General features: G+C 40.7%; 1 protein-coding gene across 4 annotated transcripts in view; it reads right to left on the bottom strand.

Annotated features, from left to right (window-relative positions):
- The window catches only part of LOC143646813 (uncharacterized), an 87,926-nt gene that overhangs the window by 54,987 nt on the left and 9,568 nt on the right, over positions 1-23,371 (bottom strand). The window contains exon 3 of one of the 4 annotated variants that reach the window (XR_013157652.1): positions 10,248-11,720. The exons of 2 other annotated variants lie outside the window; for them this stretch is intronic. The gene's annotated coding sequence lies outside the window, so the exon portion shown is untranslated. Of the gene's footprint in view, positions 1-10,247; positions 11,721-16,421; positions 22,072-23,371 lie in introns of those variants that run through there. One more of the 4 variants, XR_013157653.1, reaches the window with a different exon arrangement.

The following is a 23,371-nucleotide window of genomic DNA, read 5'->3' as shown; positions in this document are numbered from 1 at the left end:
TCCTTTCCCAAATGAATAGCCTTGGTACATTTGTTGAAAATCAGTTGACCATGTGTGTGTGGGTCTATTTTTGGGTTCTTTACTGTTCCAGTGATCTATTTGTCTATAATCATGCTATCACCCTGCCCTAATTATAGTAGCTTTATAATGCGATCTGAAAACAGAGGGTGTAAGTCCTCTGACTTTGTTCTTTTTTGAGGCTATTCTAGGTCTTTCACATTTCCATATAAATTTTAAAATGCACTTTTCAATTTCTACAAAAGAAAAAATATGCTTGCTGAAATTTTGATTGGCATTGTATAGGATGTATGAATGAATTTGAGAAGAATTGACATCTTCATATTAAATTTTTCAATTCATGAACATGGAGCATCTCTAGATTTATTTAGATCTTATTACATTTGTTTCCAAGGTATGGGTCTTGCATATCTTTTGCCAGACTTATCCCTAAAAAGATCATATTTTTTATGATTTATAAAAAATATTTCTTTTTTTTCCCCCAATTTCCAATCGATCTAAGGCAGTTGACAGGCTTCTATGGCAAACACCTTGCAACGGGTGGCTCAAACCATAAGAATTTGTTATCTCACGGTTTCAGAGTCTAGAGCTCCGAAATGAAGACGTGGGCAAAGGACCTAGCTCTTCCCCCAAGTGTGTAGTATTCTGGTACTCCCTTGCCGCATTCCTTGGGATCGCTTGGCTTGCATCTCTGCCTAGTTCACATGGTGTGGTAGTTAGATTCAGTTGTCAACTTGGCCAAGTGAAGGCACCTAGTTCTTTTGCTGTGGACATGAGCCAGTGGTACGCGAACTTCATCTGCTGCTCATTACATCTGCAGTCGGTTAGGAGGTGTGCCTGCTGCAATGAATGATGTTTGACTTAATTGGCTGGTGCTTAAATGAGAGAGCTCAACATAGCACAGCCCAAGCAACTCAGCATACCTCATCTCAGCACTCGCAGCTCAGCCCAGGCCTTTGGAGATACAGAAAGGAATCACCCCAGGGAAAGTGGTTGGAACCCAGAGGTCTGGAGAGAAGGCCAGCAGAGATCATCCCGTGGCTTTCCACGTAAGAAAGAACCTCAGTCAAAAGTTAGCTGCCTTTCCTCTGAAGAACTAACGAAATAAATCCCCTTTTATTAAAAGCCAATCCGTCGACTTCCAGAGAAGATGGCAGCTTAGTAAGATGCGCAGATCTTAGTTCCTCCTCCAGAACAGCTACTAGGGGAGTAGAAACGATACAGAACAGCTCCCGGAGCCACGACAGACATCAAAAAGACAGCGTACCCCATCCTGGAATGGCTGACTGGCTGAGAGAACCCGCTCCGGTGAGATCGCCGAGGGGCGCGGGCTTTCCCAGGTGGGGCAGCAAGCGGCCGGAGTCCCTCCCTTCCTCCTTCCCGGGCCAGTTGGGACAATTGGGCAGGCGGTCCCCTCAAGCCGCGGTGGCTGGCACCCCCACCACACGCGACCCCCCGGACCAACTGAGAGAATTGGATCGGAAATCCCTAGGCCACGGAGAATGGTGACTGGGGGGGGGGTCCCTTCCAAACACGTGACTCCCCGGTCCAGCTGGGAATGGGGCACTCTCCCGGACCGCGGCGGCTGGCGCCCTCCCGCCACGCTTGGCACCCCGGGCCGACTAGGAAATTCGGACGGGCGCTCTCACGGGCTGCGGCGGCCGGCGACCCTCCCCGTGTTTGGACGCCCGGGCCGGCCGGCACTCTTCCAAGCTGCTTCGGCTGGCGAATCTCCCCCACGGCGAGAGTTTTCCAAAGTTAAAGGACCCACAGCACCTTTTACTGGTGGGACCCGCAGACAAACGTGTGTCACGAGCACCACCTACTGGGCAGGATAAGAAAGACAGAACCCAGAGATTTCACAGAAAAATCTTTCAACCTGTTGGGTCCAACACCCAGGGAAATCTGACTAAATGCCCAGATGCCAGCAGAAGATAACGGATCACGCTCAGAAAATTGAACATATGGCCCAGTCAAACGAACAAACCAATAGTTCAAATGAGATACAGGAGCTGAGACAACTAATGCTGAATATACGAACAGAAATGGAAAACCTCTTCAAAAACAAAATCGATAAATTGAGGGAGGACATGAAGAAGACATGGGCTGAACAAAAAGAAGAAATAGAAAAACTGAAAAAACAAATCACAGAACTTACGGGAGTGAAGGATAAAGTAAAAAAGATGGAAAAAATAATGGATACCTACAATGATAGATTTAAAGAGACAGAAGATAGAATTAGCTATTTGGAGGATGGAACATCTGAATTCCAAAAAGAAACAGAAACTATCGGGAAAAGAATGGAAAAATTTGAACAGGGTATCAGGGAACTCAAGGACAATATGAACCGCACAAATATACGTGTTGTGGGTGTCCCAGAAGGAGAAGAGAAGGGAAAAGGAGGAGAAAAACTAATGGAAGAAATTATCACTGAAAATTTCCCAACTCTTATGAAAGACCTAAAATTACAGATCCAAGAAGTGCAGCACACCCCAAAGAGATTAGACCCAAATAGGCATTCTCCAAGACACTTACTAGTTAGAATGTCAGAGGTCAAAGAGAAAGAGAGGATCTTGAAAGCAGCAAGAGAAAAACAATCCATCACATACAAGGGAAACCCAATAAGACTATGTGTAGATTTCTCAGCAGAAACCATGGAAGCTAGAAGACAGTGGGATGATATATTTAAATTACTAAAAGAGAAAAACTGCCAACCAAGACTCCTATATCCAGCAAAATTGTCCTTCAAAAATGAGGGAGAAATTAAAACATTCTCAGACAAAAAGTCACTGAGAGAATTTGTGACCAAGAGACCAGCTCTGCAAGAAATACTAAAGGGAGCACTAGAGTCAGATACGAAAAGACAGAAGAGAGAGGTATGGAGAACAGTGTAGAAGGAAGGAAAGTCAGATATGATATATATAATACAAAAGGCAAAATGTTAGAGGAAAATATTATCCAAACAGTAATAACACTAAATGTCAATGGACTGAATTACCCAATCAAAAGACATAGACTGGCAGAATGGATTAAAAAACAGGATCCTTCTATATGCTGTCTACAGGAAACACGTCTTAGACCCAAAGATAAACATAGGTTGAAAGTGAAAGGTTGGGAAAAGACATTTCATGCAAATAACAACCAGAAAAGAGCAGGAGTGGCTATACTAATATCCAACATTTAGACTTCAAATGTAAAACAGTTAGAAGAGACAAAGAAGGACACTATATACTAATAAAAGGAACAATTAAACAAGAAGACATAACAATCATAAATATTTATGCACCGAACCAGAATGCCCCAAAATACGTGAGGAATACACTGCAAACACTGAAAAGGGAAATAGACACATATACCATAATAGTTGGAGACTTCAATTCCCCACTCTCATCAATGGACAGAACATCTAGACAGAGGATCAATAAAGAAATAGAGAATCTGAATATTACTATAAATGAGCTAGACTTAACAGACATTTATAGGACATTACATCCCACAACAGCAGAATACACCTTTTTCTCAAGTGCTCATGGATCATTCTCAAAGATAGACCATATGCTGGGTCACAAAGCAAGTCTTAACAAATTTAAAAAGATTGAAATCATACACAACACTTTCTCGGATCATAAAGGAATGAAGTTGGAAATCAATAATAGGTGGAGTGCCAGAAAATTCACAAATACATGGAGGCTCAACAACACACTCTTAAACAACGAGTGGGTCAAAGAAGAAATTGCAAGAGAAATTAGTAAATACCTCGAGGTGAATGAAAATGAAAACACAACATATCAAAACTTATGGGACGCAGCAAAGGCAGTGCTAAGAGGGAAATTTATTGCCCTAAATGCCTATATCAGAAAAGAAGAAAAGGCAAAAATTCGGGAATTAACTGTCCACTTGGAAGAACTGGAGAAAGAACAGCAAACTAATCCCAAAGCAAGCAAAAAGAAAGAAATAACAAAGATTAGAGCAGAAATAAATGAAATTGAAAACATGAAAACAATAGAGAAAATCAATAAGACCAGAAGTTGGTTCTATGAGAAAATCAATAAGATTGATGGGCCCTTATCAAGATTGACAAAAAGAAGAAGAGAGAGGATGCAAATAAATAAGATCAGAAATGGAAGAGGAGACATAACTACTGACCTCACAGAAATAAAGGAGGTAATAACAGGATACCATGAACAACTTTACGCTAATAAATACAACAATTTAGATGAAATGGACGGGTTCCTGGAAAGACATGAACAACCAACTTTGACTCAAAAGTCAATCCGTCTCTGGTGTGTTGTATTCCGGCAGCTAGCAAACTAGAACACGTGGTAATCTCTCTTCTTCTGTCTGTGTTTCCAGTTCCTGCTGACTTCTCGTTCCTCTGGCTGTGTTGGAATAGCCTCCTTTACGATGGCCTCCAATCAAAGGGACGAAGGCCCAGCCTCATTCAGTTTTGCCACATCCAACTAGGATCTTAGAAGATACTATTCACAAATTAGTACACTTTAACTGATAATATACCTTCTGAGGGTCTTGTTTACAAAGAGGTTCATACCCACGGGAACACAAATTAAGATCAAGAATATGTCTTTGTTGGTATACATAACCCAATCTATTACACCAGTTAATTTTTGTATAATTGAGCACGGTCTTACCACTTTGCTAAGTTTTCAAATTGGTTCTAATATCTTTTTTTTTTTAAGATTCCTTAGGATTTTCTACATAGACAAACATGTTGTCTACAAGTAAAGATTGTGCTTATTTGAAAAGATGTATGGACCCTAGAAAAGCCATGTTTTAATCAAAATCCCATTTCATAAAGACAGAATAATCCCTATTCAATACGGTGTGTTTGAAACTGTAATCAGATCATCTCCCTGGAGATGTGATTTAGTCAAGAGTGGTTGTTAAACTGGATTAGGTGATGACATGTCTCCACCCATTGGGGTGGGTCTTGATAAGTTTCTAGAGTCCTATAAAAGAGGAAACGTTCTGGAGAATAAGAGATTCAGAGAGAGCAGAGAAGAACGACATACCCACAAGAAGCAGAGAGTCCACAAGCCAGCGACCTTTGGAGATGAAGAAGGAAAATGCCTCCCGGGAAGCTTCATGAAACAGGAAGCCAGGAGAGAAAGCTAGCAGATGATGCCTTGCTTGCCATGTGCCCTTGTACTTGAGAGAGAAACCATGACTGTGTTCACCATGTGCCTTCTCGAATGCGAGAGAGACCCTGAACTTCATCGGCCTTCTTGAACCAAGATATCTTTCCCTGGATGCCTTTGATTGAACATTTCTATAGGCTTGTAATTGGGACATTGTCTCAGCCTTAGAACTGTAAACTAGCAACTCGTTAAACTCCCCTTTTTAAAAGCCATTCTGTTTCTGGTCTATTGCATTTAGGCAGCTAGCAAACTAGAACAAAGATGGTTTTTCCTCTTTCTTTCAAATCCAGATGTCTTTTGTATGATGTTGGACAGAAGAGGTAGCAGTGAATAACCTGGTCTTGTTTCCAATCTTAGGGGTTTCCCTAAATCACCATTAAGTAAGATGTTAGCTGTAGCTTTCATAGACGTCCATTATTAGATTGAGGAAGTCTCCTTTAAGCCTCATTAGCTGAGGGTTTTGTGAAGAATGAATGTTGGAATTTGTCAAATGCTTTTAAGATGGGCGTTATAGTTTCTCTGTTTTAGCCTGTTAACATGGTGAATTCCAAAATATAAACCAACATTTCATTTTTGAAATAAGCCCCACATTGTCATCAGTATGTGAATATGACTAATTTTCTTTGCTGAAGACATTTAAAATATTGCATGCATATTCATGAGGAATCGGATCTTTAGTTGTTTTGTAATGTTAGTCTCTTAGAATGAGGTGGAAAGTATTTCTTTTTCTTCAGTTTTCTAGAAGAGTTTGAATAGAATCAATATTATTTTGTCCTTAAATGTTTCATAAAATTCACCAAGGAAGCCACCTAGGGCTATAGTTTTTGTGGGAATGTTTTAAGTTAAGAAAATAAATCAATGTGTTTAATGGCTATGGGTATTTTGAGTATTTGTTTCTTCTAGAATGAACTTTGTGAAGTTTTTGTCTTCTACACAATTTGTCCATTTTACCCGAGTAGTCCAATTTATTGATAAAAGGTGGTTCATAATATTCTTTTAGTTTCTTTTTATTGCTTTTGGGATGTATAGTAAGGCATCTCTCTTAATCCTGATAAGATAATTTGTGCCTTCCTTTTTTTTTTCCTAATCATTCTGATTAGGAGTCTATCAATATGAATTAAATTTTTCAGACACAAGACTTTGGTTTTATTGATTTTATCTGTTGCTTTCCAGTTTTTTATTTGCTGATTTGTGTGTGTGTGTGTGTGTGTGACATGGCAGGCTCTGGGAATACTTTATTGATTTTAAATGTGATATTTCTTTTTTGCTTTCTTCTACTTACTTCTCTACATCTTCTACTTATTGGTCATCTTTTTCTTTAGTTTCTTAAGGAGGAAACTGAGGTTGTGACTTGAAATCTTTCTTCTTTTATCTTTCTTCTTAAGAAATACCTTAACATCATCCCATAAATTTTGAAAAATTGATAAGTTTTCATTTGTACTCAATTCATAATAATTTCCAATTTCTCTTTTGATTTCTTCTTTGATCCAAAGATATTTAAAAGTATCCCATTTAGTTATCAAATAGTTGAAGATTTTTCAGATATATTTCTCTTATTGGCTTCTAGTTTAATTCCAATGAGCTCAGAGAACATACTTTATATAATTTGACTCCTTTTGAATTTTTGAAACTTGTTTTATGACCCATAATATAGGCTCTCTTGGTAAGTGTTCCACATGCACTTGAAAATAATATGTATTCTGCCTTTGTTGAATGAGTGTTCTATAAATGTCGGTTAGGTCAAGTTGGGTCACAGTGTCATTCAAAGCTTTTGTAGCCTTATGAATTTTCTGTGTATTTCTTTCATCAATTATAGAAAGAGAGGAAGTGAAATCTCTGAGTCTAATTGTGGCTATGTCTGTTTCTCCTTTCAATTCTGTTTTTTTTTTTCTTAATATAATTTGAAGCTCTGAAACATTTGGCTCTTGTTATGTCTTCTTGATGAATTAACCATTTATCATTATGAAATGTCTTTCTTTAGATCTAGTAATATTCTTTGTTCTGAATCCACTTTGTCTGATATTCATGTAGCCTCTCTGCCATTCTTTAGAATAGTATTAGAATGGATTGTTGTAGGGTGTTTTTTTAATGTTTTACTTTTAACCTACTTGTGTTTTTATGTTTGAAGAATGTTTCTTGAAAGCATAATATAGTAGGATCTTGGTTTTTTAAAAATTTTTATTGATACAACAATGCACAAGCACATACATTCTTTACATACAAATATTCCATACATGGTGTACAATCAATGGCTCACAATATCATCATATAGTTGTATATTTATCACCATGATCATTTTTTAGAACATTTGCATCACTCCAGAAAAAAGAAATAAAAAGAAAAAATACATACCATACCCCTTACCCCTCCCTTTCATTGACCACTGGTATTTCCACTTTATTTGGATGGGAGCTCCAGGAAATTAGAATGTAATGTGTTCACAGCATATGGTGAACCCAATGAGACTATCTACTCAACTCTGACAGCTAGTGACTCTTTCAGTGAAAGGATGCTGCACTGGTTAAAAAATATTATGAAAAGCTCTGTTTTAGTCCTGATTCAATGTTGTGGTGGTGGCTATTTGATTGAATTCTGATTCAATATTGTAGGTTGGAAACATTTGATTAGATTATCTCCGCAAAGATGTGGCGCGCCTAATTGTGGGTGGGACCTTTGATTAGATGGAGATTGGTTCCACCCGTTCCAGTGGGTCTTGATTAGTTTTCTGAAATCCTTTGAAAGAGGAAACATTTTGGAGAGAGTAGAAAATGACAGAACCCTCAGAGCTGACAGAGAGAGAGCAGAGACATGGATGCTTGGAGAAGCTTGGAATCCTGCAGATGTTGCCATGAGATATGAAAGAAGCCAGAACCTGGAGAGAGCCAAGGGAAACCAAGAGAGGAAAGGCAGTCCCAGAGATGCAAAGTGAGGAACCCCCACAGGAAGAGAAGATGAAAGCAACAGAGCCCAGAAGTAAGGGATCAGCAGATGCCAGCCACGTGTCTTCCCAGCTATAGGTGTTCCTGACCCATTGGCCTTCCTTGAATTAAGGTATCTTGCCCTGGATTAGTTTGAATAATTTTATAGGCTTAGAACTGTGAACTTGTAACTTATTAAATTCCCCTTTGTAAAAACCATTTCAGTTCTTGTATATTGCATTCTGGCAGCTTGCAAAACTAACGCAGATGGAAAATCATCCTACTAAGAACATTATTGTTTATGAAGAAAAAGAATTAAGTGGATATGCAAATGTAGGAAAGCCTCTCAAGTGTCTGCCTACATATTCTGATTATAAAATAACATTTGGTCAAAGAACGAGTAATAAAGAAGATGGTCAGATATTACATCAGAGTTGTCAGAAAGAAAGCCATACCTGAAAGGGAATAAATACTCACCTAACTGTGGAGGAGAATAGAATTTATTTACCATCTTGCAAGAACAGGTGCACAACCAAAATGTAGTGGTTAGCACACCAAGTGACAGGAAGCAGCAATATTTATTCCAATTGTTTCAATTGGGATATTTTCTCAGCCTTAGACCTGTAAATTAGCAGCTTGTTAAATTCCCCTTTTCAAAAGCCATTCTGTTTCTGCTATTGCATTCTGGCAGCTAGCAAACTAGAACATTCCCTAAGCCTATCATGCAGTCCCTCCCCTGTTTCTGCCCTGATTGGATACTCCAGAGATTACAGCCTATCCTAGTTCAAATCTCCCACCAAAATTTCCTGCTTTGGATTATGTTCTACATTCCAGTGACCCTGGTTGTTAACTTGTTTAAACTTGTTTTTACCCATGTAAGGATCTGGCTCCAATTCTAGGCTTATGCCAGAAGTCTTCTTTCCCTACCTGCAAGACTGGTCTGAGCTGGTTTTGCAGCCTTGTCCTTCGTTTCATTTCTCGCATCCCACACCATTTTGTATGAAAGCTAAACTTAATTTTAGTCTTACAGTGTGAAGCCCCAAATACCAAATGCATTCTTTTACATGTTGTCGCGATGGAGAAAATGATAAAGAAGTTCCTTAAGATCTAGGAACTTAACCCACAAGGAAATACACTTTATAGCTATGTCTTAAAGTGAGAGACTATCAAAGAACCCTTTGAAGGGTGACAGATTGTGATGTGACCTAGATGAATCTGATGGAAACTAATGGAAGTTTCCATCAGATTTATTTCCATAATAAAACTCATGGAAAACAGTTTTCGGTGGATGAAGTATCAGGTAAAAGTCTTAGAAATGGACATTTCTGGAAAAAAAATTTGTCGTTAAAGGTACCTGTGATGGTTTGGAACTATAAGTACCCCAGAAGGACATGTTCTTAAAGTTAGTCCATTCCTGGGAGTGTGAACCCATTGTAAGTAGGACCTTGTAATGAGGCTACTTCAGTTAAGCTGTGACCCACCTCAATCAAGATTGGTCTTAATACTGTTACTGTAGTCCTTTCTAAGAGTGTGAGTTCCAGTTACAGAGAGAAAGCCTCAGACGGTGCAGCCAGAAGCCAAACATCAACAAAACCAGGAAGGGAAGGGAGAGACCAGGAGAGGCCACTCTGTGCCATATGACAAAATAAAAACCAAGATTTGCTGGCAGCCAGCCCCAGAATGCCACAGTCTCTAGCGAAAAAGGATCGCCTTGATGATGCCTTGATTTGAACTTTCTTTAACCTCAAAACCATAAGCTAAGACATTTGCATTGTTTTAAGCTCAGCAGGGAGCTCGCTCTCCTTCCCACGCCCCCCCCCCCCCCCATCCAGGCTATACCTCCAGTTCCCTCACTCTCCTCCGCCAGCGCCACCTGCAGGCACACCGTGGGACTCCATCCGCCTGGGAGAAACGCCTTTGCTACGGCGAGTGCCTGCCCTAAGAAGGCTCAAGGTGCTTCTTAGCTTCCCATTTGAGTCCGGGTGGTCCTGGAGGGGAACTGCTGCTCTGAACGCATTCCCGAGAGGGAGTAAAAGGAGCCCGCGCGCGCCGCAGGAGAGTCACGGAGCGACAGGTGGGGCCGTGGGAAACCGAGCTGGAAGTGCCGGGGGTGGGGTGGGGGTGAGGCAGTGGCGGGGGGGCGGGGTCACAGAGGCTGATTGGAGCAATAGAGAGGAAGCAAGTCCTAGAGACTAAAGGCACTGGCTGGGATCATCATCTGTTTAATGGGGATGATAAGAATTGTCCCCACCGCCTTAATGTCTTGTGATAAACGACTGAATATTTGTTAAATGCATAGAACAGTTCGAGGCGTAGAGTGAGTGCCATATGTTTAAGTGAAATTAACAGTTGGCTTTAAAATGGACTAAATCATATTTTCGGACCAGTTCTGGTAGTGTTGGATGAGTTGAAAGGTGCAGATCGCTGGGCCTCATTTCAGACCTATTGATTTGGGTCTAAGAATCCGCATTTTTTTAACGACCACCCTGCGGGGTGTACCCCGCTTTTGGGTTCCTCCCTTCCCTAGTTCCGTTGTCCACCGGGAGTTGAGACGACCACTCCGCGCGCAGGGAGGGGGCTCGAGCCGGAGGTTTGGGTCCAAGGGGCGCACGCGGGAGGTTGTGCCGCGGGTCTGAAGGACTGAGTCAGAGTCAATTAAGGCATAAAGCAAGGCAGTTTTATTGCATGGTAAAGCTTATGCCATGACTGCTCAATGGCTAAAGACCCCGAGGCTCGCTGAGCCACGGGTTATATACAGTTTGGGGAGGGGTGGAGTTAGGGCATGGACTTCAGGGGAGGGGAGCCAATCACACACGCATGGGAGCAGTTGCTAGGCTTAGAGCAGAAGTTAGGTTAGGGACAGAGTTGAACATAACAGGAAGGACTGAGGTTTTGTGGTTGGCTAAGGAAATGAGCGGTCTACGACAGACTGTGGAGAGGACTATGAGTGAGAAGAGAAGAGAAGGGAGTGAACTATTAAAATTTTTTAAGGACTGCTAGGTTCCAATCCCAAATAATATGCTACACCACCCCAAGTATTTCTCTTGTTACTAAACATGGGGAACCCCTGACCTAGGCCACTCTCTTTGATAGATGGTGAAGGAACTGAAACCTGGGAAAAAGGAAGAGACTTCCCAGCATCTCCCTGCAGGGTCCTGTAAGGTCGTAAGGCTCCAGGGGTTAAAAACCATCTAATCATAAATTATTACTCACAATTGAGCGGGTCGCATTTCAAGGGAAACAATCAAAAACCTCCCACCCAGAAATATTAAATTAGAATTAAAGGACATGTTTTTTTCTGGGGTCCACCACAGATTTAAACCCATACGGGGGCATCAGCAAGGTGAGGGTTCTCGCTGCATCTATGCCAGGTGGGGAGGCGATTTCTCTTCCTAAAGAGAGGGAACCCCCACTTCTCTGGCAGTCTTCTTCTTGGATCATCTGGCCTCCAAGTGGGGCAAGCAGCCCTCCTGAGGTGTGAGCAGAGGCCCCTTATAAAGGTGTGACCCTCCTTATGTAGATGCTTTTCCTTCCTGATCTTGGGTGGACCTGAAGTCTCTGATTTGGCTCTGAACATAGGAATTCCGTACTTTCAAACTCAAGCTGAAATGAACAATCTCTCTTCCTACTGGAGTAAAAGTAATTGGTTACAACCTTCTCTAGTGTAATTTGGCAATTCTTACCCCAGACCTTAAAAATGTGCACAGATATACACTGGTGGTTGAGTGGTAGAATGCTCATCTGCCATGCCGAAGACCCCAGTTCCCTTCCCGCCCATGGACCGCCCCTTCCCAAATAAAATGTGAACAATCTTTACCTAGTTTTAGACAGGAATACACCAAAACAGAATTACACGGTAATTCGCTTGCAATACGGGTGACAGCACATGACGGGTGGCCTCAGTAGAGCTAAATATTCACTGGTCCCCCACAAACTGTTCACTTTAGCCCTTATTGATGCTGGAGCAGAATGCACACTCATCTATGGGAATTTCTGGAGATTTAATGAGCTCCTAAAGGTGATAAATGGGTATGGGGGAAAAGCCATATGAGTTTGTGAAAACTACTCTAACATTGCAAATTTCCATGGAAACCCCACCCCCACCCCCAAAGTGTGTTGTATATATTTCTCCCATTCCCAAATATGTATTAGGGGTGGATGTGTTACAAGACCCAGACTTTACCACCACCACTGGTGAATTTTACCTTTACTTCCACATAGTGAAATCAATTATTTCACCCCCAGTGAAATTAAATCAACCCCAGTGTACCTGGCTCCACCCAGAAGGGTTACCCATATCAAACAATGTTGCCTCCTGGCTGAACATGCTAAAATCAGTGAGGTGTCACAAAAGTGGCCAGAGTGGGGATCATACAACCAACATAGAGCCTATTTAATAGTTCTGTCTGGTTGGTGATAAAGCCTGATGATAATTGGAGAATGGCAGTCAATTATCAAATATTGAATAAGATGTTCCTCCTATTCACACAGCAGTGCCTAATATTGTATCACAATGCTTCTCAATAATTTATCAACCCAATCGAGAGAGCTCCATTAAGTATTAGATTTAGCTAAATCCTTTTTTAGTATACTACTAGCTGAAAATAGCCATGCTCAGTTTGCATTTACACAGGGAGGGTAGCAGTAGACTTCCCAGGTTTTGTCACAAAGGTACCTACATAGCCCCCCTATCTGTCACAGGATGGTGGCAGCTGTATTAGCAAGATGGAAAAGGCCAGAATATGTTGCTTTGTTTCACTATATTGACAACATGTGCTTACTTCTGATAGCATTACATCTCTACAAATGGCAGCCCCATCATTACAGCACCTTTTAATGAGCTAAGGATGGGCCATCAGCAATACCAAGACCCACAGTGTTGGCAGTCTGTAAAATTCCTAGGGGGTCAGATAAGACAAATGTTGTGATGGCAGCAGTTTAAATGTGTCCAACTCCCCATACTATAAAGGAACTACAAGGCTTTATTGTTTTATTAAATTACTAGAGACTGTATACTCTTATCTAACTCAAATTCATCAACCATTATATAGATTGATTAAAAGAAATGGGGGAATGTGGGAGACCTAGGTTCAATTCCTGGCCCATTCACCCCACCCCATCCCCCCAAAAATTGGGGTGGCTCACTGGTATTGCGATACTGACGCTGAGAAAATATTCCAATAAATAAAAATAGCTGTAAAACAGATACAGTCTCTGGGTACTTTAATTGCAGGGCAGGCTTATGAATTGGATGCTGTCAGCTACCCAGAGTGTTCAGGTGGGGCGTGTGGCAAAAGCAAAATGTGAAGTGAATACCGCCCATAATCTGGTCCCAGCTATGGAAGGGAACAGGACAACAATATAATCCTATTGAAAAAACAACTGTTAGCAGTATATCTTGCTCTTATGCAAACTTAGGCTGCAACAGGGATTTTGCCAACAACTGTGTGAATATCATTCTCAATAAGTGAATGGGTCAAAGATACTTGTACGTGACCCCAAAATACTTGTGTACAGGCAAGTACACTAAAAATGGCATGCTTATTCACAATAGAATTCTCTCTGTACTATATGTGTTGGTTTGAAGCTGTTATGTATCCCAGAAAAAGCTATGTTCTTTTCATCCATTCCTGTGGGTGTAGACCTATTGTGGGTGGGACCTTCTGATTAGGTTGTTCCAATTGAGCTATCACCCGCCCCATTCAAGGTGGGTCTTAATATTTTTTACTGGAGTCCTTTATGAGAAGATAAAGGGCAGAAAAAGTCCATAAAGCTCAAAGAGAAACACCCAGAAAGAGCTAAGAGAGACAAACTTAGGAGGAGCTAAGAGACGACCTACAGACACTCAGAGAAAAAGCCACTGGAATCAGAAGCTGAAAGCAACAGAACCCAGGAGCAAAGGACCAGCAGATGTGGGCCATGACAGGGATGTCCTAGATGCTGGAAGCCTTTCTTCAGAATCCAGGTATCATCCTGGATGCCGTAACTAGCAGATTGTCATGGCCTAAAAGCTGTAAATTGTAAGTTAATAAATCCACATTGTAAAACCCAATCCATTTCTGGTATGTTGCATTCCAGCAGCTTTAGCAAACCAAAACATTAGTCCACTATCAAGGGAAATACATAAACTATTGGGGCAATAGGTAGAGTATCCAAACTCCCCTACACCACCCATGTCATCAGTAGAGAAAGTAGCAACAATAAAAGAGGGTGTAGGAGACCCATCAGAGTATGCCTGGTATCTTGATGGTTCCAGTAGAAGACAACCCCTGTGGCACACAAGAGCAATTAAAATAATTAGGGATACCAACTGACATTCTTCTTCATCCATATGCAAGCAGTGGGCTGAGATACAAGCTATCTGTATGGTTATAGTCCATGAACCTGTGCAGAGTTCCACAAGCACTGACAGATGGGCTATGTACTGTGATCTGATGCTCAGTGCAACAGGAGAAGTGGAACACAGCTGGTAAGGACCTAGGAGTAAAAGCCTTTCCGGAACATGTCTGGGTTTGAGCACAAAAGCTTCTATGCCAAAATAACAATCTGGTATGTGCCACCATATACTTCATGCATTCCTCTGGGAAATTTGGAAGCTGACACCTTAGCTAAAATTAGATGGGTAGATGAAAACCATGACCAAGCAGATTGGCTTCATTAAATTGTAGCCCTAAGAACCATATGGGGATTATGTAAAATGTTACATCTCCCTTTGAAACATAGCAAAGTACTTACAGCCTGTGAGTCTTGTCCAACATGTGCTCGATGGAGGAATCCCTGCCCCATAATATGGGGCAAGTACCACAAGGAATGCAGGCTAAGCAATGCTGGAAGATAGACTATATAAGACTTCTTCCTCTGTCAGGTGGGCAAAAGTATGCATTAACCTGTATTGATACTGCCTCAGTTATTCTACAGGCCTTTGGATGTCGACAAGCAAATCAAACTTCAATGATACTAGGGTCAAGAAACTTTCTTGTATGGGAAGTGTCATGGTCAGGTTCATTTGCCAGCTTGGCCAAGTGGTGGTCTCTGGTTGTCTGGTTGGGCAAGTGCTGGCCTGTCTGTTGCTATGAGGACATTTCTTGGACTTAAATCCTGACTGTGTTGGCTGCATCCACAGCTGATTGCATTTACAGTCAGCTAAGAGGAGTGTCTTTGGCAGTGAATGATGCTTAATCTAATCACCAGAAGGCTTTTCAGGAGGATTCTGAAGAGACAAACACTCTTCCTGCTTCAGCCAGCAGCCAGCCTCTCCTGAGTTCTTTGAGGACCTTCATTGGAGTTGCCAGCTCATGGCCTTCCTTACAGATCTTGGACTCTTACATGTCCATGTTTGTCCAGCCAGCCTCTCCTGAGAGTTCGTTGAGGACCTTCATTGGAGCTGCCAGCTTGTGGCCTGCCTTACAGACCTTGGACTCTACATCCCCATGGTTATGTGAGACACTTTTATAAATTTTATGCTTACAGATATCTCTTGCTGATTCTGTTTCTCTAGAGAACCATAGCTAATACGTGTGGGTACCCACAACACACTGACGGTGACCAAGGCACCCATCTTACAGGTCACCAAGTCCAAGACTAAGTGCATGAAAGAGAGATTGCCTGGCGTTTTCACCCACCATACAACGTCTAGGCTGTAGGACTGAAAGAAAGGGTAAATGATATTTTTAAAACAACAGCTACAACAGTTATCTTCCCACCACTCATTTGCATGGTTGGGACTCCTTTACAGGAAGCAATTAGGCTAATAAATACTGCACCAAAGACTGGACAAACCTCAGCATATGAACATTTCAGGATCCTGATGTCCACTCTATCAGCAATGAGAATAGAAGTATTCCACCAATTAGAACAGGGACTCGTATTGAGATTGCCACAGACCATGCCCAGAGGCATCTACCAAATTTGGTGGGGCTTACACTGGAATATACCACCAAAGTGGATAGATATTCTTATTCCCTGGGGACAGGGAAAAGGATTAGGAAAAACTATACCCTCTATTTTTTTTTTGGCATGGGCAAGCTCTGGTATTTGAACCTGGGTCTCTGGCATGGCAGGCGAAAGTTCTGCCACTGAACCACCTTTATCCACCCTCTACCTTCTATTTTACACATAGGAGGTTCCCAAGGCTGCAGTTTACAGATGGCCTCCCCTACAGAAGCTAGGCAGAAGTCATACTCCTATTATGGCTTAACACACAGGTTCCTTTATAAAATGCCCTATCTGGAGCGGACCATGGTGGCTCAGCAGGCAGATTTCTTGCCTGCCATACCAGATACCTGGATTTGATTCCTATGCAAAAAAAAAAAAAAAAAAAAAAGTCCTATCTGATGCCATGGAACCTTGCAGGATAAAGATTGATATACCTCCCCAGGAAGAAACCGATGTTGGGAACTGTATTGTCAGAAGATGTGCCTGTAACTTGCATATTATGAAGATGTGTCATGACCTCTCTGTGTTAGTTCCTACTAAACATCTTTGTTTTAATTTGTTAATGCTGCTAGGATACAATATACTAGAAGAGGGTTGGCTTTTATAAAGGGGATTTATTAAGTTACAAGTTTGGAGTTCTAAGGCCATAAAAAATGTTTAAACTAAGGCATCCAGAAAGAGATACCTTAACTCCAAAGAAAGGCCAGTGTCTATCACATGGGAAGGTACATGCTGGCATCTGCTGGCCCTTTTTCTCAGTTCCATTGCTTCTAGCTTCTAGTTCCAGTGGCTTCTTCTCTAAGCATCTCTAGGCTTCTCTTGGGCAAAACTCTAAGTTCTGGCTCGCTTAGCATCTCATGGGAAGGGACAAGGCAACATCTTCTGGGCTCTGCATCTTCAAACTTCTGTTTCTAGACATCTGCTCTCTCTGTTGGCACTCCAGGCATTTCCAAATGTCTGTGTCTATGTCAGCTCTGAGCTCCTGGTGTCTCCAGAGACTTCTGCCTTTCCAAACTTCTGTGTCTAAGGTTTCTCCAAAATGTTTCCCCTTTTAAAGGACTCTAGTAAACTAATCAAGACCCACTTTAAATGGGTGGGGTCACATCTCCATCTAATCAAAAAGTCACTCCCACAATTGGTCATACCTCCATGGAAACAATCTAATCAAAGTTTCCACCCTAAAATATTGAATCAGGATTATAGAACATGGCTGCCCCCACAAAACTGGATCAAGATCGAAAGAACATGGCTTTCTGGGGTATACAACAGTTTCAAACCAAAACAACCTGTATTTTGTCCTTAGGCTAATGTTTCTAATTTTTACAACAGGAAGAAATGAATTCCTGAAATGGGCAACTGAAGTGGCTTCCCATCACCAGAATGACTGTTAGATGTGTGGACGGTTGCCAACTTCTACTGGAGATGGAATGCCTTCGACAGTACTGCCTTTTAATGTAACTAAGTTTGGGAATCTGCTTAATAATTTTCCTCTTGATCAGCAGGTAGAGGTATTAGTATAGGTGCCTTATATTCTTGTTATGGATTCTGCCTCAAGATGTGCCCCTCAGTTGCTGCTTAGAGGTATTCGTGGTGGCAGGGTGTGTAGAATGTAAGAGTGGGGTTTTTGAGGGATGGAATTTGAGGCCATAAACCAGAGAAGCCACGGATTTCTAGATGAGACAACCTCCAGCCCCCGTAAGTGCATCTTAAAATGTATGCACATATTCCTAAGAACTCTGACTGCCTGTACTGGAACCACTCCTGCTACATATCAGTTACTTCAAAGAGACATATTTATGATCTTGTACATCCCAACTTGGGCTCTCTGCCTTCTTTGCTCTTGCCTGATTTAACTCCCATAATCTGCCAGGCAATGTGGAGTGCTACTGTGAACATCCTGCAGCTACCCAAGACGAGCTTCCCAGTTGTAAGTGCCCTAATAAATTATTTTGCCATATGGAGTGGCCTGTTTCAGTTTTTGGTCTCAAGTGCCCATCAAACTTTGGCAGAACCTATTCCATGGGTTCACAATCAGACAAATGGTCACAATAGATTATCTCCATTTAAAAAACTCTATAGGCTTATGAAGGAGTACTAGAAGAGGCATGTTTTTCGTGGTGATGGCAGAAGCATAAGGGAGGAAACAAACAAAAAAAAGAGGTCGTGACTTTGAAAGCTGAGCTCAGCACAATGTTGCTACCACTTAAATTCCTCTGTCCAAGCAAGCTGCCTGGCCAAGACCAATCTCCATCCAGTGGGGTAGATCTGCAAAATCACACTGAAAAGGGAAGCAAGGAGATTTGAGAATTATCTCCCACACTCAAAGTCTAGTTCTTCCAGTTCTCTAAGGACTTTCAAAAACAAATAGGGAAAGCAGAAATCGGATTTCCCAAATTTCCAGAAAGTCAAAATAATTTTTTTCAAAAGCAGAATTAATAAAGCTTTACAAATCTCTAAACAGCAAAATGTATTTGTGAAGTATGCATACATATTAGAATATTTGATAGAATATGAGGTATATCCTGGGAAAGCACTCTGCCTAAAATCTTGTGGCACTAAACTGTAGTGAATCCATGAATGTGAATATTACATTTATTCACCTCTGTGTTCCCAATATCCAGCATGAAAAGGAACTCAAAGCAATTTCTCAGAAAATGTTATTTCTTTGAATATCCTCAAGATTCCTTCCATGTGTTAGCTGGCCAATGAAAGCAGCCAAGCTTTTCATTGACTGACAAATCCCCTTCTTGCCCCATTTTAAAAAATCCTGCAAAAGTATAATCATAAGAGAATTTTATATACCAACAACAATAGCATTTTTACCTTTATCGCAAATCTTACTTTATCTAACAGGTAATACCTTAGCAAGTCACACAGGCATTACTATGAATAACTAAGAATGAGTTAGGGCAACAAAACCTTTTTGGTTACTGTGATGGCTTGAAACTGTTATGTACCCCAGAAAAGCCATGCTCTTTTTCCTAACCCAATCTTGTGGAGGCAGACCTATTGTTTGCATGGGATGTTATTGATTAAGTTGTTTCCATGGATATGTGGCACACCTAATTGTGGGTGGGACCTTTTTTAAAAAAATTTTTATTAATAAAACCAATCAACATACAATATGAATGTTCTTTTTTTCATCACATAGCTGTATATTCATCATCGTGATAATTTTGTAGAACACTTGCATCAATTCAAAAAAAGAAATAAAAAGAAAACAGAAAAAAATTCATACATACCATACCCCTTACCGCTCCCTTTCATTGATCACTAGCATTTCAATCTACTAAATTTATTTTAACATTTGTTCCCCCTATTATTTACTTATTTTTAATCCATATGTTTTACTCATTTGTCCATAAGGTAGATAAAAGAGGCATCAGACACAAGGTTTTCACAATCACACAGTCACATTGCAAAAACTATATCATTATACAATCATCTTCAAGAAACATGGCTACTGGAACACAGCTGTACATTTTCAGGCAGTTCCCTCCAGCCTCTCCATTACATCTTGGATAACAAGGTGATATCTACTTAATGCGTAAGAATAACTTCCAGGATAACCTCTCAACTCTGTTTGGAATCTTTCAGCCATTGACACTTTATTTTGTCTCATTTCTATCGTCCCCCTTTCGGTCAAGAAGGTTTTCTCAATCCCTTGGTGCTGAGTCCCAGCTCATTCTAGGATTTCTGTCCCATGTTGCCAGGAAGGTCCACACCCCTGGGAGTCAAGTCCCATGTAGAGACAAGTTTGCTGTCATGTTGGCCACATCTGAGCAACAAAAGAGGTTCTCTTGGGGGTGACTCTTGGGCCTAATTTTAAGTAGGCTTAGCCTATCCTTTGCAGGGTTAAGTTCATATGAACATACCCCAAGATTGGGGCCTCGGCGTATTGCTTTGGTCATCCCCACTGCTTGTGAGAATATCAAGAATTCTCCACTTGGGGAAGTTGAAATTTCCCGTTTCTCACCAAGGGGACTTTGCAAATACTTTTCAATTCACTGTTCAAGTCACTCTGGGATTTATCGAGGCATCATCACTCTGGACAAACCTACAAAATCTCGTGCCCTATTCAAGGTTCCATGTACTTATGGAGTTCAATTAAGCTATCCACATAAGTTATATTAGGAAATGCACTAGTCGAAATATAAATTTTGTACCAAATAACATTTTTTGCTTTAGTCTCACACATAAGTTAAAAGTTTAAAATATTAATTACCATCTATTTTCAACACCCTGCATTATTGACATTCCTGCGTTCTTCCTCATGAAAAACATTTAAAAATTTGTACATTTAGTCACTATCGTTATACACTCTAGGCATTCCTAGATTATACCATCTCAGTCTTTATCATCTATCTTTCCTTCTGATTTCATTTGTGCGTGGGCAGGACCTTTTGAGTAGGTTGTCCCCATGGAGATGTGACTCTGCCCATTCAAGATGGGTATTAATCTGATTACTGGAATCATTTAAGAGGGAACCACTGTGGTAAAAGCTCAGACTGAAACAGACAGAGACGTTTGGAGATGCAGAAAGAAAACACCCCTGGGAAAGCTATTTGAAACCAGAAGCCAAAGGACCAGCAGCTCTGAGCCAGAACAGAGGTATTCTGGATGCATTCTACCCTTCTTGAATCAAGGTATCTTTTTCTGGATGCCTTAGTTTGGTCATTTTTCTGTCCTTAGAGCTTTAAACTTGTAACTTAGAAGTCCTTTTTATAAAAGCCAACCCATTTCTGGTCTATTGCATTCCTGCAGCATTAGCAAGCTAAAACAGTTACTTAGTTGTTGTTTTTTAAATTATAGAACAGTCATGGATTTTTAAATAAATTCTGTATTAAAAATGGGAAAAAAGCATTCTCATGTATTATCTTTTTCTATAAGAAGGCCTCGTAAAAAAAGACAGTAAAAATGTGAATTTTTAGACAATTTCTTATAAGTGTAGTATCTAATTAAGATTTTTCTAAACAGGACTTCGTATTTGAAAGACACAGTAAACATACTCCAAACAGACTAGCCCCATAGAATAATTGTAGTGTAGTAGTTTGAAGTTGTATATAGCCCAGAAAAACATGCCCTTTTGTTTTCTTTTCTCCACCCACTCAAGGTGGCTCTTTTTTTTCTTTTTTTGCATGGGCAGGCACCGGGAATTGAACCGGGGTCTCCAGCATGACAGATAAGAACTATGCCACTGCATCACCATCGCCCCCCCCAAATATTTTTATTGAGAAATAGCCACACATGTAATTCCAACTATATTATACAATCAGTGGCTCACAATATCATCACATAGATGTGTATTCATCATCATGATAATTTTTAGAACATTTACATCACTCCCAACAAAAAACAAACTCATCTATCCCATTTCCCCCCCATACACCTGCCTCTCATTGACCCACAGTATTTCAATCTACCCAATTTTTACCCTTTAATTCCTCCTATTATTTATTTATTTTTATCCTTTTTTTAAAACTCATCTGTCCATACCCTGGATAAAGGAGCCTCAGGCACAAGATTTTCATGATCACACAGTCACACTGTAAAAGCTAAATAGTTATATAGTCTTCTTCAAGAATCAAGGCTACTGGAACACAGTTCACCAGTTTCAGATACTTCCCTCTAGCTACTCCAACATACATAAACTAAAAAGGGATATCTATATAATGCATAAGAATAACCTCCAGCATAACCTCCCAGCTCTGTTTCAAATCTCAACCACTGAGAAATTATTTTGTCTCATTTCTCTCTTCCCCCTTTTAGTCAAGAAATCTTTCTCATCCCATGATGCCGGGTCCTGACTCATCCCTGAGAGTCAGGTCTCATGTTTCCAGGGAGATTTACAAGCCTGGGAGTCATGTCCCACGTAGGGGGAGGAAGGCAGTGAATTTACCTGCTAAGTGGCTTTGAGAGAGAGAGGCCACATCTGAGCAGAAAAGGAGTCCTCTGGGAGTGACGTCTAGGCATAATTATCACTAGGCTTAGCCTATCCTTTGCAGGAATAAACTTCATAGGGGCTGTTTTAGTTTGCTGAAGCTCTGGAATACAATATACCAGAAACGGAATGACTTTTAAAAAACAAGAATTTATTAAGTTGTAACTTTCCAGTTCTAAGGCGGTGAAAATGTCCAAATTAAGGCAAGCCTATAAAAATGTCCAAATTAAGACATCTAGGGAAAAATACCTTGGTTCAAGAAGGCCGATAATGTTCAAGTTTTTTTTCTCAACTGGAAGGGCACATGGCGATGTCTGCTAGCTTTCTCTCCTGGCTTCTGCAATGGCTTCCCTGGGGTTCTTTTCATTCTGTTAGTTCTGTTGGCTCTCAAGCTTTTTCCACAATGGTTCCCTCTTAAAGGGCTCTAGTAAGCAACCCACCTTGAATGGGTGGAGACACATCTCCATGGAAACCATCTAACAAAAAATTACCACCCACAGTTGGGTGGGTCACACCTCAATGGAAACAATCAAAAAGATCCCACCTAGCAATATTCAGTGAAGATTAAAGGACATAGCTTTTCTGGGGTACACAATAGCTTCAAACCTGCACAGGGGTAAAATCCAAGATTGAGGGCTCAGCCTATTGAAATGATTGTCCCCACTACTTGCAAGAATATCAGGAATTCCCCAGATGAGGAAGTTTAATATTTCTTCCCTTCTCCTCAGTATCCCAAGGGGACATTGCAAATACTTTTTATTCTCTACCCAAATTACTATGGGCTATATTGGGGCATCACACTAAATTGGACAAGCCAATAAGATCTCACGCCATATTTAAGATTCCATGTAATTATGGTGTTCAAGTAATACAAGTTGAAGCAGATAATGTAAATTTTGCATTAAATAAACATCTCCCCCTTTGATCTTGCACAGAGGTTGAAGTTTGAAAATATGAGCCATATCATTCTTTATGCAGTATTCTGATTAACCTTAGTCCTATTCATATCAGTTTCATTCATATCTCTAGATGAAGTCTGGTCACTTTTTTGGCTTTTTTTAATAGTTGTGAAATGGGGTACTGCTGACTTTCATAGCATCAGTGCTCTAAATATGAATCTCAGGTGTCACGTAATTACCTGAAGTTTCAGGTACACAAATAGCTCAGTATATCAGTTTTAGAAATATCAGTTACAACTCCTGAATATATGTGACTGCCATAAGAGCTTACAATCTAGGAATTTTTACAATAGGCCCCAACCTGATAACCCATGCTCTCTTGATTTCAGTTCTCTGAGTCTGTATATTTTAGTTAATCCATATGAGTGAGGCATGATAACGGTTGTTTTTTGTGTCTGCCAGTTTATTCAGCATACTGTCCTTAAGGTTGATTCACCTAGTTTT

This window comes from Tamandua tetradactyla, chromosome 9 (assembly GCF_023851605.1).
Source record: "Tamandua tetradactyla isolate mTamTet1 chromosome 9, mTamTet1.pri, whole genome shotgun sequence".
NCBI lineage: Eukaryota > Metazoa > Chordata > Mammalia > Pilosa > Myrmecophagidae > Tamandua > Tamandua tetradactyla.
Note: the sequence above shows the minus strand (reverse complement) of the source record. Positions and strands in the feature narration are given on the sequence as shown.